Source organism: Petromyzon marinus, chromosome 1 (genome assembly GCF_048934315.1).
Source record: "Petromyzon marinus isolate PM22_M1 ecotype Great Lakes invasive population chromosome 1, UKy_Petmar_22M1.pri1.0, whole genome shotgun sequence".
Classification (NCBI taxonomy): domain Eukaryota; kingdom Metazoa; phylum Chordata; class Hyperoartia; order Petromyzontiformes; family Petromyzontidae; genus Petromyzon; species Petromyzon marinus.
This window is the reverse complement of record NC_133667.1, coordinates 21,708,995-21,723,184: the sequence shown is the minus strand read 5'-3', so window position 1 is coordinate 21,723,184 and position 14,190 is coordinate 21,708,995. Positions and strand designations below refer to the sequence as shown.

General features: G+C 40.9%; 1 protein-coding gene across 11 annotated transcripts in view; it reads left to right on the top strand.

Annotated features, from left to right (window-relative positions):
• Window positions 1-14,190, top strand: part of SNCAIP (synuclein alpha interacting protein) — a 222,656-nt gene that overhangs the window by 60,440 nt on the left and 148,026 nt on the right. The window contains exon 1 of one of the 11 annotated variants that reach the window (XM_076065620.1): window positions 405-13,455. The exons of the other annotated variants lie outside the window; for them this stretch is intronic. The gene's annotated coding sequence lies outside the window, so the exon portion shown is untranslated. Of the gene's footprint in view, window positions 1-404; window positions 13,456-14,190 lie in introns of those variants that run through there. 11 annotated transcript variants of the gene reach the window in all.

Here is a 14,190-nt window from a genome sequence, read left to right as displayed (position 1 = left end):
AACATCCTGTGACTGGCACGGCATGAGGAGATCTTCATTTCAGCAGTGGATTAACAAAGAGCTTTCCGTAATCGTCACATTTCAAAGCCTATCTCACCAAGCGAGGTTGTCCAAAGTGCCAATTTTGAGAGTGGCCATTATCATTAATGTTGCAATTAATACTTTCATATTTGGTGTACATCAATGATATTTTATATAAGTTATGATGAACAAATTTCGATTTAAAGCTTTCGTGACTGCAGGGATTCATCTTCTGGGTTCTTTCGGTAAAGTCACGTAGAATGGAGATAAAATAATAAAAATAATAACAGAATAAAATTCTCACGACGTTTCGGCCACAACACTAGTAGCCTTCCTCAGGTGAAGAAACAGGACTGTCTGGAAAGTGCTGTCCGGACAGTCCTGTTTCTTCACCTGAGGAAGGCTACTTGTGTTGTGGCCAAAACGTCGTGAGAATTTTATTCTGTTATTTTTTTTATGATGAACAGTCATTCAAATTAATTAAGTAAACCATTGCATTTGGTCGGTTTACCAAACAGAGAAGGGCAGATATTTAAACCGATTGACGGGCAACAAAGGTGAAGGAAAGGAATCTCATACTAGTTCTCACGACCTTTTTTCCTGTTTACCAATCTGTTCAATGTGTATATGACTTGTATGTTGAATTTCTTTCGCACCGTACGTAGCCAACCGTTGTTATGGGTAGTGCGGGAAAAAATACACAAAAAATACAAATTATGCCACTACATACCGCACACACCGGATGGTTGGTAAACACGGAAAGATGCACTGCGAGGGATTGCAAGGACTTATATTTGAGAAGCACTACTGTAGACTGTAAGAAAAAATTGTGGTTTTACAAAGAGGCAGGGCAAGTTTAGAACAAAGCCATTCATACACTGCCACTGAATGATAATTGTGAGTAGACACGAATGGAATACGGTTCGCCTGTGCTCATTAAGTCACCACTTTCCCCAGCTTATAATTGTTGCAGACTGCGTGATGCTTTCCACCCTGCCAACTGGCCTGATTAATGACTGGGTGTCCTTCCCTTCCAAGGATTTTATTATGCTTTCATCACATTGTATAATATTTGGCATTAGTGTCTTGTAGGGTGCATATGCTGCAAAAATGTAAATGTATGCTTAATTGCGCGTCCTCTCCTTTCTAGGCAGACTTCAGGACCAAAGCTATACAAACTATTAATAGTGCAGTGCTGCGTTTGCAGGGACATTTTAAACATCACCACATAATTAACACCAATTATGGGACTGATGGCTGTCTTTTCTGAATGTGCTTGGCTTTAATTGATATTGATGTCAAACTATTTTATTTACCTTGACATTTTAGGCCATTATATTTTTTCGCATTGCGACGCAGACGCCTTTTTGGCTTGACTATGGATTTAAATTAGCGCTAAGTGTGATACTATATGCTAAAATATTTTTTCTGGCTATTTGCATTTTAATTTTACATTAGAATAATCCTTTCCATATTAATATAACTGTCAGATATACATTTATATTTCGGATATGCCACATTGGTGGCGAGATATTAACTACGTGACCTGGTATACATGAGGTCGTAGGTTCGATCCCAACCCTGACGCTTGTATATTTGAAGTTTGCATGTTCTCTCTGTGGTCGCTTGGCTTTTTCTCCGTATCTACCGATTTTTCCCTCCAAATTTAGAAACATGAGTTTCGGAGTATTCGGCTGCTATAAATGTCCACATGATAAGCAACTTTTAATTGAGCTATAATTTGCGGCCAGGTCGCTTCTGAAAAAGAGTTACATAGCTCAGTGGGCCTCACCTGGTAAATAAAAAGTAGTGAAACAAATCGTACATTTCATTTCTAGTGATAGCTCTAACCTTATGGGAAGAAATTAGCATTCAGAGACAGTATGGTCATCAGGACATCGTGCACCTTTACCCAAGAAAAGGAAATGTGTAACAAGCATGAGGTGGTGCTTGTCCCCTTCCGCAATCCTGAGCCAGCACACGTGCGTTCAGATTACGTAAGTGCCATTGTCTGTGGCAATCATAAGACATCTGATTTCAGCCTTAATCAATCCAATGCTGGATAAAGGCCTCTCTTTCCAAGCTGTTGCCATCTCTCATGATCCTGCCAAGCAATAATCCACTTAGCACCTTCACACAAGATGCTTTCGTCGCTCCATCTCGTCAGTGGACGTCCTCTTTGCTCGACATTTTTTTAAATTACGGTATATATTGCCCAAAATGTGGCAGGCGCATTTTATAAATGCTAATGAATATAAGCATAAGGTTAAGTCTATGTGTGCTTTTTACACAGAGACATTCAAAGTCAAAAAGGGACAAAAGCATCTCTCAGGCAACCCTGAATTGTGGTGGAAATACTTAACCTGTAGTTCCAGCCAATCTCTCCAAAGGAAATCGCAAAACAGTACTCATTTTATTAACCCTAGGGCATGAGTTGCTGTGTTGACATATGACTGGAGCTCCTGTCCCTGTGTCCAATGAGCGATTGCTTTCATGTTCTCATTGCAGGATGTATTTTCCTGAATGAGCTAAATATAATACACTAGCTTGTTTGCCTGTCCTAGGACGGAAGCTGTAATACTTACGAAAAAATTTAGCAGGGTATAATCGTATCTTGTGTAAATTTAATGGCAGTGAATCTTGCACGAGAGTATGTCATCAAACACATCACTGCATTTCACTGTAGCACTGTATTAATGCCAGTGAATCTGGCACAAAACGAAGTCATAAAACACTTCACTGCAGTTCACTGTAGCACTGTATTTAACTGACCTTCAATTTGTTCAAATTCACTGCTCTGATACTTTATTCTCTTCTGCTTTCGGTCACTGGGGTTGAAATAATGTAGAAGCATAAATTTGACTTACCTTTTTCCTCAAGCGCTGAAGAAATAAATAAAGACACCAAATCCATTTTGTTGCTGGGTATAATTATTTATTAGATTCACTTTCAAAAAGAAACGTCAAACTGAAAGCATTTTGCGAAAACATTTTTTATTTCCACTCGACCTTCTGCGTAAGTGTAAAAATCCACCCGCTCATGAATATTAATGACAGGGGGTGCGGCATGTGGAATGACGTCACGCGCGTTACACACAAACAGATATTCTTGGCTCATAACAGTAGTATTTTTTTTTCACAGATAACAGGATTTGTGGCGAAGAATATCATAAGTAATATAACTTCTGCTGGAACCTGAATTTAATAGCATCATTAGACCCTTAAACCACATACCATAGGATTACAGATTCTGGTACCTATAAACACAACATTTATTTATAACCCTTATAAATGTATATGTTGTGGAATGCTTAAACATAAGAGCTCAACACTGTGCATATGGGCATATTAGGACACCCGTTTGAGTCCAGTGGACTCAAGTCACGTGCATTTGCTCAGGAAAAGCCAAGCCATCATCACATTTCTGCAAATAAGTGTCCACTTGAGCCAACTGCATTGAGATGTTTGGCCTTGTAATAATTACTTTAACATGGAGCAAACATTTGTGTAAAGGTGAACCAATTCAGCTAGGTGGGGGCCTTAAATTACACAACCACTGCCACAATTGCTGTAAAAATGTCAGACCATAAATTATTTGCAGTGTTTTCACTCTGCTTGAAGTTATCTACGCGTGATCAGAACACCTAGGATCACCCACCGACTACGGTGTCGTTTCTAGAACCAAACAAGACTTTAGTCTGTCGAACATATTTCAGAACGTGCGGCTTTACCTTTGTCTATGATGGATAGGGCACTGGAATTCTTTTGTTGTCATCATAGATGGCCATAAAGTCAAAGTGTGACTGGTCTCAGGAGCCGTATATATGCACTCAGGCATGACGTTTTTTCACATTTTTCTTAATCTGAAGGAAATGCATTTGTGTCGCTTGCGTTCATCATCCTGGCTACGTCGCTCTTCCAAATGGAGATGCCACCATGCCGTGAATAGTAAGCGGTTAGCCTGGCGCATGTGCAACTGAAAGCCCTGATGCTGCACTGCCAGCCATGCTTGATAAGTGCCACTCTTTGCTCTATCTTTCTTAAACACAACAGGACTCCTAACAGTCTCTGACAAGGGGATTATAAACTACTGTGTTCTCAAGTGTGGGTGTGCCCACGCATGTGTATGTGTGTGTGTGTGCTGAGTGGGGAGTGGTAGCCACCACTCGGCTGCACTATCAGCCGAGTGGTGGCTGATAGTGCACGGTGCTATGATATCGGGATTTTATTCCTGGCTGCTGGATAACATCAGTGGCAAGTGGTAGCTGAACATATCCCGGACCCCCTTTATGTAGACTCGGCCTCAATTGAGTACTTGATGTGGATTGTAAACATCAGGACGGGAGGACGGCCGAAGCAAAGGTGGTCAGGCATGGTGCTGGTGCTGGTTAGACCGACCCCTCAGGTGTACTGACATGGTGCTGGTTAGAACAACCCCTCAGGTGTACTGGCATGGTGCTGGTGCTGGTTAGAACAACCCCTCACATGTACTGGCATGGTGCTGGTTAGAACAACCCCTCATGTGTACTGACATGGTGCTAGTTAGAACAACCCCTCATGTGTACTGACATGGTGCTAGTTAGAACAACCCCTCACGTGTACTGGCATGGTGCTGGTTAGAACAACCCCTCATGTGTACGGGCATGGTGCTGGTTAGAACAACCCCTCACGTGTACTGGCATGGTGCTGGTTAGAACAACCCCTCATGTGTACGGGCATGGTGCTGGTTAGAACAACCCCTCATGTGTACTGGCATGGTGCTAGTTAGAACAACCCCTCATGTGTACTGGCATGGTGCTCGTTAGAACAACCCCTCATGTGTACGGGCATGGTGCTGGTTAGAACAACCCCTCATGTGTACTGGCATGGTGCTGGTGCTGGTTAGACCAACCACTCACGTGTACTGGCATGGTGCTGGTGCTAGTTAGAACAACCCCTCATGTGTACTGGCATGGTGCTGGTTAGAACAACCCCTCACGTGTACTGGCATGGTGCTGGTTAGAGCAACCCCTCACGTGTACTGACATGGTGCTGGTTAGAACAACCCCTCATGTGTACTGACATGGTGCTGGTTAGACCAACCCCTCATGTGTACTGACATGGTGCTGGTTAGGCCAACCCCTCATGTGTACTGACATGGTGCTGGTTAGAACAACCCCTCACGTGTACTGGCATGGTGCTGGTTAGAACAACCCCTCATGTGTACTGGCATGGTGCTCGTTAGAACAACCCCTCACGTGTTTTGGCATGGTGCTGGTGCTGGTTAGACCAACCCCTCATGTGTACTGGCATGGTGCTGGTGCTGGTTAGAACAACCACTCACGTGTACTGGCATGGTGCTGGTGCTGGTTAGAACAACCCCTCACGTGTACAGTGAGTTCTCCTATTACGCGTGTTTTCATAATGCGAATTGGATATAACGCGATTGAGTGAACAGAACTACGTTCCGCGTGTAGGAATAAGCGGTTGTACGGCTGCCTCGGCATAGCATCCCACAAGGTGGGATGCTGCTGGATGCTTCTAGATGCTAACCACACGCCTCAAGTCTTTGTTCAGCCTGCACACGCATCTCACGTGTTATCGTGAATTTACCTTTACCCTATATTATATATTATTTATTGAAACGTGATCTTTCCATAACGCAGTGTGCTTCAGGGACGGAACTACCGCGTTATAGGAAAACAGACTGCAATGCCGGCCGCAACAGATGCTCGCTATCAGCGTTTGTCTCCAGAAGTCTAGAAGACTGAACGGGCAATCTCTACTCTTTGGTTCTTTCGGGAAAGGCCCGTAGATAGAAAAATAGCTAATAGATCACGACGTTTCGATCGCAACACGAGCAATCGTCTTCAGGTGAAAAAATACAGCAGGCGGACTGCTGAGGCAGGAATGACGTTGATCAACCAGTGTGAATTCCTGCAGTCACGAAAGCCTCAAATCAAGATTGGGCAATCTCTGTTTTCATACTATGTACGTCTGTTTATTTTTAGCCTCATACGTAATGTTTAACTGTATTTTGTTATATTAATATACTTTATACGTTTCCATGCTTCAGTAGTTGGATGCATGCAATTTGCATCATTTATACTTTGGGTGTCACAAATGTGTTCTGTACTTGGCCCGATGTGGTAAAATGGCCTTACGTTTGCAAAAAAATTGAAATGTACGCGTAAAGTTAAGTTTCATTGCCCTATAGTGAAGATTAAGTCACTTTCCAGTTTTTTTTCACGAAGATTCTTGGAAAATTGAATACCTCATTAAAAGTGGCTTCTGGCTAACAATGAGGAGAGCCATTAGGCCATGTTTCATTTGAATGGTTACCCACTAAATACGGCATTAACCACAATATTCTGGTAGCTATGTACATATATAAGTATACCACCGCTATAAATTGCTGTATAATAATTGAGACCTACTCTATTATTACGTGATGTATTCTCAGCCCTTTGTCATCCTCTTGCCGATGAAGATGTTGTTGAACCATACTTGACCATACTCGTCAGTGGTGATTTGGCGACAAGGTTAGGGGGTACACAGGATTGTTTCGAGATATCCAGCACCGATGTCAGTCGTGGTTGGGAACGGAACTCAGGTCAGCGGAAATCATAACGCGGTCCATGAACCACTACGCCACCAGTCCACCCATTTTCACTTCACAGAGAAGTAGGTAATGTGACCGATTATTCTCTTTGACGAGCTGTGCCTTATTTTAACAATTCTATGTATATTTATATGTATTTCCTTTGAAGGCAATGGTATTGCCTGCAGTGTGCCTTACCTGGTAAAATAAATAAAAAAATGGTTTAGTTTAGTACATTGACGAACATGTTCAGTGTTTTGTTATTTGTGCTTGTGCACCGCTGCTAATGCAGTATCGCCAAATAAATCGATTGCTTGATTGCTTTATTTCGATGAAAGCAATAGAAATCTTACCACGCAGGGTTTGGAGAGTGATGTGCTGAATATGCTTTGGCTGCTGCTCGCGGATGAACGTTCAACTCAAGCTGCTCTTACGACCTTTTCTCGCCAATATTAATAATGTTTGCAATAACTGTAACACATTTTTATGAAATCAATGATTGAATGTAATCAGTAGTGCTAAGTACGTACTGCTGTTTTGTTTACATACTGGAAATAGGGTAATACTAGAGTGAATACCAGTTACTTATTTAGCAAATATCCAATCACTGTACACACCACGTTTCTTCAAACACATGTATCCCCACCACCGCCAAATTGCAAACGATACATTCGTGTTTGATTACACACTCGCTATGACCTAGAAATGTTCAATAGTGTACACGTCACTACTGTATTCATGAATGCTGGACACAGCAGATGTGAGGTGTAAAAGCTTTGAGTTCCCTCAATTAACGCAAGAGTATTCGTTTTGCCTAAACTTTAAAATGCTTTTTGAAAAGCGTTATTCTTGTTGGTGTGTTGGTAGGTGTGTCAAACACGAGTAGCATTAGCATTTACTTATTTTATTTGGGAAACATAGGCATTTTATGCATAATTCATCAAAGCTACGATGAAAGGTACAAACAAATGTTCTTGGAAATTCCTGCCAGTGGATGTGTGACTTTTTTTTGTAGGCTTCTCAGTGACCCATGCCACCCGGTAAATGTGTCATTTCAAGCGATCGTCGACTTCCACTTAGTCGAACTTTGACCGTGCATAGGTACCACTGTGGCGAGATCTGAACTCTCTCTTCAGCTATGCAGGAGGTTCGTGGGTTCGATCCCGACCCTGACGTCTGTACATTTAGAGTTTGCATGATCTCCCCATGATGGTCGCGTGGGTTTATTTCGTGGGTCCTCCGGTTTTACGCCCTACAGTGAGAAACACGCGTTTAGAATAATTGGCTGCTGCTTTAAATTTACACGCGATAAGCCACTTTGTTGAGCTATCATTTGTGGCCAGGTCGCTTCTGAAAAAAGAGCTGCATAGCTCAATGGGCCTTACCTGGTAAAATAAAAAATAATATAAATCGTTTAGCTTTTGTAATAGAATTTGGTCCAGTCGATTGAGGTTACAGTAATGTGCGTCGTATGAAGGGCGCGCGTGTTTCAGACTAGACATTCAATATGCTCTCATGTTGAAGAGCTGTCGTTTGGAAAATAAGCACGTCGCCTCAAATTAATTCTGACTGATTATAACCGATTTGCGTATGCATAATATGCGGACTATTGTTAATATTCTCATACAACATACATTGTACTAATTAGGTCTAATTGATTGTAGGGAAATATATGAAGATTTTTTTGCACGTGAAAGAAATTATAATATAATCATCTGTCACACAATGGGCGCAGTGATCATTTCAATATCCTGTACACTCATGTGAAATTGCAGTAATGATTGCCTTTCATCAAAATCATTACTGATACGTATTTAGAATAATAGTGATCATTCGGGAACTTTATAGTTGTGTCAATTATGCATATAATGAGCGAATTCACAGATGCAGAAGGTGCACGCGTTGACAGACACCGTTTTACATAAAAATGCACATGGGTAAACATCTACGCGTAGATCATGATGCTGCATCCGTGATTTCAAAGCAATTATTTAGGAAATTAATACATTGATTTGTAATCATGTAATTTCATGCATGTTTTATGGAATGCAATTTAGTTGTTTATGGAAGCCTCACAATCAAACTAAAACAAATTTCAGAAGCAATGTTTGGCCAATTCCTCGTTTGTTATTTTAAAGTGGTTTTTTTTGGTGCTTGTGAGAGAATCAAATGACCCGGATAAAATGCATGCAAGGAAATATATCTCAAAGTTCCACACAGATGGGCTAATGAACCCATTTGCTCTAATATTATGTTCTGGCCAACTTGTAGTCGAGCAGGATTATTTCACAAATCGATGCGATCCATCAACCATTGCCTCGACAGTGCTGGATTACAGGCATGCACCACCATATCCACCACGTATGCGCACACAGTCACATATACACATAGAGTGTATTAACTATGCATTTTTATCTACTCACATATGTGCAATAGGGAGCCACAGGAGCTATGCATTTTTAAATCTAGATTAAAAACTAATTTATTTGAATCCTTTAAATCTAGATTGAAAACTAATTTATTTAGAGCGGCTTTTTTGTGTTTAGTTTGTTGTCCTTCCCCTGCACCTCCAATTACCACAGTTGGCTACGTACGGTGCAAAATAAGTTTTACATACACATACACACAGACTGTGAACGTAGTGTGCCGAGGTGACGTTGTGAGCCATCACTAAGGATTATACGTGAAAGTGCATCTTCACACAAACATGTCCGCATGAGATGGGTGATATTGATTATGTCTATGCATTTCACGTGAGGCTTCAGGTTGATTTTGCGATTGTTTATGCAATAAATGATACGCTAATCTCAGTGCAATGTCACTTTAATTTCAGCCATTAACGATACATTTGAAACATAAATGTGCATTAAAACTTCAAACAAATTGCTGGTGGGCTTAAATTATAATCATTGCTGGCATCCGTGCATCAGTGATTTCCTCTAAAGTCTTCCTTTAGTATTAAATTGCCTAAGTACTAATGTTGACACACACCACAACATATATCTACAATCTGCATGATTGAAGCAATTTCCAAAATTGGTTTCTACGTAAACAAATTTCATGAAGATTGAAACTGTTCCACATCTCATAGTGGAAATTAAGTTTGGAAAATAATTGTTTAAAAAATGCAGTTTAAAATAGTAGGTCTTTCTTTACCATTTGACAACATGATATTGTCTCTTAATATAATGATAATCAGTGTCGTTCATTGAAACTGCATCTCACAATGCTCTCACAATGTGGCACAAAACACACGGATGTGGAGTGTTTATTGGGTGTGATTTATACAATTGCTTGAATTTATAACCTAGATTATTCTGGATTGATTCAGGTCTCCCTTGGAAAAAAAATTGTCTCAATGGTCTGCAACCCGATTACAACTAAAACACTTATTATGATATTTAATATGCATGAGGAATATGCCAACATATGACAACATATCCACAAGGTGTAGATTAATTAAAATTGGGTATTGCACATAAATGAAATGTTTACAAAACATATTTTCCTTGATTCTCTACACTTATGGTAATGGTATTCGATCTTCAAGATCCCATCCAGAACGATGACGTGTGGCACAAATATGAACTCTTTGCATTTGTATTCAAACACTCCTGTTAAGGGTTGATGGTGACATGCCCACTGAATTGGAAATATCTATTCCCAGTTGGAATAACATTCAGAACATTTAATGTTGAGCCACTGCCTGAAATTAAGGGGCTCCGAGAGGGAGCTTTTAAAATATGATTCTTGTTTGATTTCAAACGTGGTTTCAAGATGACTCGTCTACTAAGAAGTTCAAAGTTATCACACATTTCCTTCAACTATGTACACTTCTTAACAAATATAGCGAAATGCATATAATCTGCAGCCCTCTTGTTTCACGACTCCTAACATCGGCAACGTCTACTGGACATCACCTGTGAAAAAGAGCTTTGTATCACATCGGATTCCACCAATGTAAATCAAGATTCTGATAGAGATTCTGAAAATCAAGCAAATGTGCGACTCCTAATTAATACCCACAGATTGGCGTGTCTAAATCACGATGTTCAAGAGCCGCATAGACGATTGTGATGGTGGCGCGGCCTATCGTTTCAAGTTGAAACTCTACATGAGAGCTGGTGGGGATGATGATGATGATAATGACAACAGTGGTTGGAGGGGATGGATCATGATGGCAACTATTGATGAAAATGACTGATAATGAAGCCGAGAATGATGACGATAGCAATGAAGAACGAAGATTGGAGGGAGGGGACGATGTTTGACAATGTTAATGATATCACATTCTCCACTGCTGTCACAAGCCACCACTTTAGCTGCGAGGTACAAAAGCAGAATTGGCCTTGTGGAACATTTATTCCCGCTATCTATTGTGCTAAATTAATCTCATTATCCCTGATCATTGGCACATTTTTTGCCAATTATCGGAGTTATTTCAGTAGACATCTATATGAAATCTGCCCCTTAATCCGTGAATGGTCTTATCCGTGATGGGGTACTCGCCAGCCATCATGGCAAAAGAGGATTTCCACTGTAATATTTCTCAGAGTCGGATGTATGCATCGTGAGTGCAACTTGAATAGTGGCCGCTTCCTTAAGTACAGCTCATTACGTATAATGCCAATAGTGGTGGTTCTGGGATACAAATAGGTCACTGGCCACAAAAGCGGAATTGAACATTGGAATTCAGTATATTACTCACTTTGCAAATCATTATTTTATTGCTGAAGGTATTTAGCATGCAGGGTGACTGGGAGGATTCTCTTGAGCAGAATAACCTTTGCAAGCACACATCCTTGTCTTTATAATTGATTAGTCCACACACACACAGTGGGCCTATTTCCATTTTTCATCTGGAGAATCCGGCTTGTTGATTCCCTTGACCGAGCGCTTCAATCCACGGAGAGCCGCTCGTGCGGAGAGGGACCGACCTTCGCCAGATAAAAGGGGCAGTGACTTTTTCAAAGATTCACAGGCACTTATTGAGCCATCACTCGTCATCGGCTAAAGGTCCAAAGCATCGTCCAAATTAACCAATTGGCAATTCTGGCATGTGTCACGTTGCTCGGTATGTCTAGGGGTCCCTATAACAACCATCAGTGAAACCTTGGCCCACTTTCTGTTTCGAATTCATTATCTTTGTGACACTCCTGGTGTAACGAGTTACATTTTTTGCACTAAATGAATTCCAATAATAACAAGTACACTTTTTATGGTAGCAGTCATTCAGCCGAGGAATGAAAAATGTCCAAAATGATGTCCACCAAGGAGATTTAACGATTAATTAGTTTGTGTACAGGGGGCTGGGTGGCCTATTACATCTCAGGATTATGCGAAGTGTCACTGGTTTGGGGAGGCCTTCATCCAGCTGTGGAATGACAATGGCCGATGATGATGTTGTTATGTATTTATAAATCCTGAGAGCGCAGCTAATTTTTTTCAGAGGCATTTTGCACGTTGACACGAGCATGTTTTGAAAGCTGATAATAATGCTTGGTAAATACCGTATATGTGACTTTGTAAAACATATTTACTCCACCCCTGCTGAAGTTATGTCGGTTTATCAAAGAAAACACGGACCTAGTAATAAAGGACCGTTGAAAAAAAACATTAATTCGGTATTTCCTATTTAAACAGTCTTCCAACTTTAGTGGCAGATTGATTATATGCGTGTGTGCAGTGAAAAGGCCTACAGACTGAATATGCAGATGTCGTTGTTTATTTGGGCTAAAAGGCCCACCGGTGACATTTGACCAGAGTGTGGTTGGGGCCAGCAACAAATGTCTCTTGGAAATGGGTCGGGGCATTGGAAAGAGCTAGCTTCCTTCATGGAGTATTATTTATTTATTTCATTTGTCTGGTTCGCAGGCAGTTTGCATGTGAAAATGAGATGTCATAGCCCCCTGCTGTGCCTAGAAAGAGCAGTCGACACGCAGTGTGACAATTACAAAATGAAACAAATTCAAACGTACTTTAATCTGCTTTTCGACAATCATGTATTGAAATGTGGCATCACTTTTTGCTGTTATAGAAGGCAGTGAGCATAATAAACATCACTCGCCCGCCTCTCTCACATTAGCCGATATTTATTTTTAAGCTGTGGTGCATGGGGTGGAGGCATTGCAGCAGTAACAGGATTTGGGATAACTGTCAAATTGATGTCTTGTTGCAAGGAATATCACTTTGGTCATAGCAAACCTTAAAATATCGTATACAATGCCTCTTTAGCAACTTGTACTTAAGGCCAGACACATACGCAGCTACAAGTGTCGGTACACACACATTACTTGGCATTCGTTTAAACAATCATTTCTAAGTCACTCATAGTTCACTATAATTGCACTGAAAATGCTATACTCATACTTTGATATGTAAAACACAACAATGGTTATAGGTATTGTCTTATATTCATGTTTCAGACGTATAAATATGTTGCCAAGATTTTACCCCTACAGTGTTTTTCATTTCCAATGCCAAATTTATTGGTTTTCAGAAAATGTTATTGGCCCTAAAAAAAATTATTAAGATAAAAAAAAACAACGGTGTATTGATTGAACAAACGTTCCTAACATTAACATACCCTAACAATATTTAAATATTCACACCGTCTCTGGCACCTAATTATCGGTGTGTGAATTGCCAGATGTTTGAGGTGCATTTCTTGAAGGTGCATCAGCAGCGGAGGTGCGAGGATGGCGCCCGTCTCCTGGTTTTTTTTTTCTTCCCACCGTTAGGCCTCTTCGTCTCCGGAGGCCTCATTATCTCCCACCTGCGTGCGGTGGCTTGCACCGGCACCGGCACAGCCATCCGCGCTTGTGCCGCCATGTTACACCGCCAATTAGGGCCCTCGTGAGTGATCGCAACTCGGACACGCCGAGCACATGCCTCCATCCGGGAAGGCTCACCGCGATCAAACGCACATCTGCCTTCGGAATCCCGGGGCTGCCAGTGCTGCAAGCTTTTTTTTTTTGCTTTGCTATTTCATCTTGAAATGTTAACAACACTTGCCACTTTTTTTTTTGGGGGGGGGGGTGGGGTGGGGGGGGGGGGTGCTTTGCCCATGCGCAAGGTGATTTATAGAATTTTTTTGTTGTTGCAAGCTTGATTTTCCAGAAAAGTGTTGGAAAAGCATGTTTGCTGTAAATGATGTGAGATACTTTGGAATTTGATGCAAGGAAGAATTGTTAATCAGATGTTTTGGTATATGCTACAAGGTCAAACGATGTAGCCTCCACTCCGCTAACCCTACCGCGTCCCCCCCCCCCCCACACATGATTTGATAATTGCTGCAATATATTGTTACAATTTCATTCGAGCATATATTTTTGTAAATAATGTTTGTAATTGTAACAACCTCTCGTGGCAGCAGGGGTCATGTAAACTCATTACATACAACATAAACAAGTAAAAAAAAGTTGATTCTTACTCATGTGATTCAATGCATGCATTGTGATTTCAATACCAATATAAATGGATCAATGCATTATTACACCTGTATGTATGTTGAACTTCTTTTGCACCTGAAGGCTTTTGCAACCAATATCATCCATAATAGAGGTTTTTGGGTTAAATCGCGTAAATATA